The sequence below is a fragment of the Carassius gibelio genome, chromosome A13, assembly GCF_023724105.1.
Source record: "Carassius gibelio isolate Cgi1373 ecotype wild population from Czech Republic chromosome A13, carGib1.2-hapl.c, whole genome shotgun sequence".
NCBI lineage: Eukaryota > Metazoa > Chordata > Actinopteri > Cypriniformes > Cyprinidae > Carassius > Carassius gibelio.
In genome coordinates this window covers 9,554,416-9,561,880 of record NC_068383.1, presented here as the reverse complement: position 1 = coordinate 9,561,880, position 7,465 = coordinate 9,554,416, and the positions used below count along the sequence as shown (strand labels likewise).

Below are 7,465 nucleotides of genomic sequence, written 5' to 3'. Positions count from 1 at the left end.
CCCTTACACTACTGGATTAAAAATAACAATAAAGAAAGACACATTTTTATGATTGGCACCATGCTGCTTTTTTATTGCAAAATTTTTATATTTTTTGTACAAAATCATGCGGGGTGCATCTGCAGTGCATAGATCAGACTAAGCATAGGGTTTCACATTCAGAGGCAAAATCAGCAACACAAATCAGGTCTAAGCATATAAACTTATGGTCTACTCTATTTGCATTGAACATAAAAAATAACTTCTCATTTTATCCCATTTAAACTCAGTTGTTGGTTTTGCTAAAACCTACTGTATCTTGCCTCTTGAAACACAGACTTGTCACATTTTCAATACAATACACATACCCAAAAAAGTTTTTAAAAAAACGCATCTGCGAATAATTCCCAATAGCGATAAACCTTTGGGATTACATGCATTTGAAAAGAAAAAGACAACATTTGTCCACTCATAGATATCACATTTCTGCATAAATATGTTCAAGCAAAGTTTAATTATTGCATGCAGCACAAAACATTTCTTATCCATTTCTACCATGCATCAGCAAATGTTTTTTTGCACTCTTATTAAAAATACCAGTTAATTCCCAATGGATCTTTTTAGTTTTGTGATATATTGTTTACCCAAGATTCACTGAGATAATGAATCATCAGAGTGTCACAAACTGCTACAAAACACTGCTCATATTGCCGTTAATGAAAATAAGCTGTAAATATACATACAGCTTATGTGCATTCCACAATGGTTTGTATGCAGACATGCAAAGTCAACAGAAGGGCATAAGCCCTGCATATATATACTTACTACCTATCAACTAACTTCCACCTGTCCAAAATATAAAAGCTCTTTAAAATTTGCCAGACCCTTGGTGCTACCTTCATATATTTATTTGGTGTCAATGAATAATGGGGCTGTTGAGAGCTAGTTCTGTCCTACGAAATATGAGCAATGGGATGCTCTGGATCAGACACTTACCACTGTCACAAATATGCTACAGATTTCTATTTCACAAACACTACTGAACTATTCCAACACTATAATTCATGCATAAACTGATTATTGCTTCTAAACTTTGAACTTAATACACATAATGGCTTGCATATCTTTGAGTATATGTAAAAAATATAGTTTGCATTCCAGTCATTGAGGTATTTATCTACATTACAATGCTTTGATAATTGCTTTGTCACTTAATATACTACGTTACTTGAAAATCTAGAGTTTCTGCTACTAGGAATAATCTACCCACAGCTCTAGTCTGAGACAACATAACCTGATGGAGAATGCAATATTAGAGGTATGAATACAAACACAGTTCTAGGTTACCCTTTCTAATCAGGATGAGAATACCGAGCCTTCTTTGTGTCTGATTATTACAGACCAAATAATATTTCAAGATCTACCATTTTGTTTCTGTAATAACTAATAATCTCAAAACGGGTATCAAATGAAACCCCTCACTTCAACACCTGTAATATCTTCTAAGTCACCAAGCCATATTTCCTGCCCAATAGGGACTTTCATTTTGATCTGAGTCAACTATTCTGGGCCGAGAACTTAATTTTGCACAGTACAAACTAGGACAAACTCACACAGTGCTTATGAAACATGAATTTCAGCATAGATAGCCATACGTCAATACCAACCGCCGTTTTTCTAATCCTCAGCATGCTACCACACATTATTATTAACTAACAGTGATTACCTGTGAATAAATGTTGTTTATTGATTAAAAACTAAAATGAACTCAGCAGTGCACAGGTGAAAATGACTCACCTAGTGATCTCTTAATAAAATCGATCGAGATGTGGATGCGGCATCCATGGTTTGTTATTAACAAAATCATTATTGGCCTAATTTTATTTTCTAAACAGCTTTATTATAGCATATACTGAATGTCACCACAACTATTAAACTCTGCAAGCATCGCTAGTATTCGCTACCGTACATGCATGGCCATGTTTATGCTGGCACTACAAATCCCGCCAACCCTAAAGCATGCGGATGAAACTATACATCATTTAATGGAAGACATTGGTGATTTTGTTGTTTTTGCGAACAACTTGTCACTTGTTTGTACAATATACATATTCATCTCAAAACAAGACAGAGGAAAGAAACAAATATTGCACATTTCCCACACTGAGGCCTCATTACTCTTTCTTCTCTAATGAAAATTCATACTCTGTACACGAGACCCTTAATTCTACCAATCCATTTGATAGACTATTTGAGGCGATACATTAAAACATACTAAACTGTTAACAACTATTTCAAAACGTTCTTACCAGGATCTAACATTTAACCATTCTACTGCCTTTCTTCAGGTGTAATGATGATAATAACCATGAGAATGTTACTGGATGAAAATCACATGTTTATTTCACTCTACATGCTCTCTTGGAAAACATGTAGGACACATAAAGACTGGAAGCCAAATCTTTGGAATAATTCTGATTTTTTTTTAAATGTGTTTTTATGTATTTGATTTAACATTTTTATGCTCACCAAGGTTTCATTTATTTTATCCAATAATTAGTAAAAACAGTACTATTGTAAAATATTATTACAATTTTAAATAACTGTTTTCTATTTTAGTATATTTCAAAATGCAATTTATTCTAGTAATGGCAAAGCTCAGTTTTCAGCATACATTGTTCCAGTCTTCAGTGTCACATGATCCTTCAGGACATAATCTAATATGCTGATCTGAATTTAATTGAATTTCTTATTTTTATCAACACTGATATTTTTATGTAAACTTTGATATACGTCCTTGTTTAGTTAAAGGGGTCATATGATGCTTTTTTAAAGATCATTATTTTGTGTATTTGGTGTAACAGAATATGTTGACATCCTTTTTTAAGTACTGTTATTGTACTGATTATTGTAGGTCCTCTATGCCCCGCCTCTCTCAAACACGCCGTTTTCTACAAAGTCCCTCCTTCTGCAAGCACTCGTTGGAAATGTAAGGCCCCTTTCCATAATCGCGTCATGTGGCAGATACAGTGATGAATCATGTATGTGTTTGCAGTACACAAGCCATGGTTAGATTGTCGTAGCAAAGTCAGAATTTTCTCAAATCAGCAAATCTTAAAGATTCCTAAATGCATCTACTTTCAGAAGGCCAAATAAAGTGCTTTTCCTTTCGCCTAGATACACACAGCATCTCCCTGGCATGGCTGATTCAACACTGACTACAGTTACTGAAACCACGCCTTCTTTATGAGAACATTTGGGCAGCATTACACAAATATTCCCACAAAGTGACATGAATGAGCCGTTTTAAGGGTGGCGTGGCAGAGTCTTAACTTTGATAAACAATATCTCTTTGGATTTGAGACTTTAGTCTTTGCAACTTAACAGATCTACATTCACCAAGAGGTTGTAACACTACAAAGAGAAAGGAAAATTTGAAATCGCATCATATGACTCCTTTAATTTAAAAGCTAGGATAAGTAAGATTAAAAAAAGAAAATATCAAAAGTGACAATAAAGACACTAATGTTACAAAAAAAATTATTTCTAATAAATGCTGTTCAGTTAACTTTCTATTACTCAAATAATTTATATTATAATATATAATATCTCATGATCTCCACAAAAATCTTAAACAATGATAACAATAATGAAGGATAATGTGACACCAAGTAATGCCTGGTGAAAATTCAGCTTTGCCATCACATTAATAAATTATTATTTCATTTTTTTATTCAAATAGAAACCAGTTATTTTAAGATTTTCTAATATTCTTTTCAAAAATAGTTAAAAAAAACCTTAATTATTCCAAACTTTCGGCCGCCAGTGTACAAACCAGTGAACTACAAGGTCTCTTTATGATTTGTGTGATATTCCCAAACCTATTAATAAACTAATGTACAAGAAGTGAAAAGAATCATGCTTACTCCTCTTTCAAATTATCCCCAAACCATTTGACAAACAATGACTCGTTTGACATTACTGTAAGACAAGCATGTGAATATAGGTTGATCAGAGTGTTTGCTGTGTGGGTCTGAGCTGTAGTAACTTCTGAGGTAGTAAAATAATTCTAATTCATTATGTCCTGCATCTCATTAGCACCACACTCCCACAAGAAAGTTTAACTGTGGAATTTATAAAGCTTATGCACGGGTCAGTGTGCCACACTGTCCGTCTTGGTTTGTCAAGTGATCATGGAAAAAATGAAAGCATGGTTCATGGTTTTACGAAAACACCAATATGAGTTCTGAATCAAAAGAACATCTGTCTACAGTTTATTGTCTCAGAAATGAAACTTTCAGACATGTTCTTAATAAAAGACTAAGTCTAGGCACTTAATCTGCATATAATAAAACTGTTGGATGAAGCTACTTTGTCTTGCCTGCATGATTTCATTTTTAAATACCCATTTGTTTTACTTGCAAAGCAAGTGCACTTTCACCATTTCCTTTTTCACTTCTTTTTAACAACCTGCAACATATAAATACCCCACTGGATTTATTTATAACAGATATGACCAGATGATGATGTCTCTTTACTGTGGCACAATTGTGTGTTACTTAACTTTTTTGGACACATGAAGAGTTTATGGTTCTTTCGTGGATAAAAACAACTTCAGTTGTCGTCTCCAAAGTGCAGAGATGATATTTTCATAGACCAGTGACAGTTGGTATGCTGAACAAACACTTCCCTGAAATAACGCTGGGGGAAAGTCAACTTATCGGGATGGAGAGCAGCTTGAAGAACAAAGTCATGACGATCTTATCTGCACAGAATGGACATTTGAATCAGATCAGATAAGGCAAGAAGACAGGGCTTGGTTGCCAATATTGATCATGAAGTGGTCATGAAGTTACCAAAAAGGAGTTAACCAAAAAGATTGGCAGAACTAATTTAAATAAATCTTTATTTTAATGAACCAATTAGTTTTTAACACCCAATATCAATCTTTTAACCTAAGCTGTTTTGCGTTGATACATGAACAAAACTTTACTAAACATTATTTGTAGCACACCTGCCACCCAATAATTACAATAAGCCCTGTTACTGGTCTAAAACTATCTCAGCTTTCAAATTCAGACAGTTTTATCACAAAATACAAACAATAAATACTTTTTTTACTATCTTTAATATTAAGCATGGAAAGAAACAGCACAACTTGCATGTACTATGTGCAATTTAAATGCTTATATAAAATGTTTAATAAAGTGTTGGTTATTATAGCTAAATATATAAATGAACCAAATGACAGGGTTCCCTGTATAGTTTACAAACATTAGCTGTAAAAGACATGTATCCAAAGGAATTGAAATCAGAATCGAAACAAGAGTTTGTTAATCTGAGTCAAAGCAATTCATGAAATCAATGACAATACCAAGCCCTACAATAGAGAGTATCTTGTCTTATTTCTGCGGCACAAACTGACCTACCTGGTCATGAGTTCCTTCCAGGACTGTTGCTTTCTCTTCTTGATATGACATATGAAGGGCACTGTTCTGATGAGACAAAGCAGGTTCATTAAGATCTGCATTCCCATTTAGCAATCCAGTCATTAGTTCTAGAGCACGTATGGAAGGAAAGGACAAAGTGCTTGAAAGAACAGTGAAAATTAATATTAATACATAACCAAATGATGTGCATCTCTAGTCCTGCACAAGTGCATGACCATACGTGTGACGCAAGTGCTGGAATGCGAAACTGCAACGCAAAGATTAAACAAAGACATGCCCCTGTAGTACATGTGCACTTACCGTCTCCGGTGATCTCGTGCTGGTTTCGAAGCAAGTGAACTGGAACTAAAAGTCACCTCCATCATACTCGTCGGTTGGAGAACGACGGGCCAGGCTCTGGGATGATCGGCGAGCCTGGCCCCGCTGCTGCAGCAGAGGACTGCGCGCTACGCCATTTCGGTCCCGTGTGCTGCTGCTTCTGTTCTGCTGCTGCAGCAGCGATCTTCCGGGCGCGCACCCTGCGCTCTGATTGGGCAGCCGGACGATCCTTCAGACGAACAACACCCGCCCTTTTGTACAGACACAGGGTACAGGATTTGGTACAGGTGAAGAGACATGTTTTTAATGTGTAGGCATTCATTTATATATAAACGAAAAACAAACGGCAGCATTATAAATAACAACGAAGAGAAATGAAGAAAAGAAAAAACACCACAGGGATGCGTTATTTATGGAGATGCAGAATACACACAATAAGAAGACAGAAAAAAAAATTCACATACTTAATATTTTGTTCATGAATATTTGGGGAAAACTTCCAAATATTAAAACTTTCGATAGCTTTAAAGTCTCTTATGCTCACCAAGGCTGAATTTGTCTAAAAAAAAAAAATAATACAATAAAACAGAGACAGTTTGAATACAACGAATTTTCAGAAGCCATTGCTCCAGTCATGATCCTTCAGAAATCATTCTAATAGGCTAATTTGGTGCTCCAGAACTGTTTCTTATAATTATTAAAGTTGAAAACAGATATATATTTTATTAATAGAAATATTTACAAATAAATGCATTTATTTGAAACAGTTTTTGTAAATGTTGTGGGATGATATATATATATATATAAGTTACTTTACCATCAGTTTTGATTAATTAAATATGTCCTTGCTAAATATATATATATATATATATATATATATATATATATATATATATATATATATATATATATATATATATATATATATATATATATATATATATATACATTATTGACCCCAAACAGTGGTGTATGTCTATGGAATTTAGCTACAAGTGTTATGAGAATATTTAAAATATATTTAAATACAAGAATCTGGCACATGAGTATCTTTTGTGGAGGGAGATTTGTTTATAGTTTTGCATATATATAAATTAGGATAGATTACAGTCTGAATAAATGATTGACAGTATTAATAATATACAATGTATTAATAATATACATTGTGTGGAATAGCTAAACGGAATAAAACTGTTAGCCTGTTTTCATGGCTGGACTCCGGGCTGTTTTTTATATGCAATCAAATATGTTCAATGAATGTGTGTTATACACTGAATACATTAACCTTTCCGAACCGGTTCTGTGTAATGTATGTGCCTGAAGAGCAACCACATGATGTGTGCTTTGATGTCTCTCTCTCCTCTCTCTCTTAAGCCCCTTTCACACTGCCATTCCGGCAAATACAGCGGTAAAGTGTTCCTGTAATTGTTCCCTGGTCGCTAGATTTGGCACTTTCACACAGCCAGTGATGACCCGGTATATGTGCGTGCTTTCACACACAACCCCTGAAGATCCCGTAACGACACGTGACATCGGCGCGTGACGTGTAATGTACGAGTCGACAAAGCTTGGCACGTTATACTTTCACTGAAGCAAGCAAATGATCTCAACGTCAGCGCGGAAAGTGAGGAAATAACTGATCTCTGCTTTATTACAGTTTGCACATATGTTTTCGTCTCGAATGTTGATCTTCCTTCAAAACAGCCGGTAAAAGAGTC

General features: G+C 34.7%; 1 long non-coding RNA gene across 1 annotated transcript; it reads right to left on the bottom strand.

Moving 5' to 3' along the window:
* Positions 1–43: 43 nt before the first annotated feature.
* Positions 44–5,983, bottom strand: LOC128026084 (uncharacterized). The gene is made up of 3 exons (XR_008186336.1): positions 5,730–5,983; positions 5,409–5,474; positions 44–4,744 (listed from the first exon to the last, which is right to left on the bottom strand). It is a non-coding gene; the product is annotated as an uncharacterized LOC128026084 (long non-coding RNA).
* Between the last annotated feature and the right edge of the window lie 1,482 nt (positions 5,984–7,465).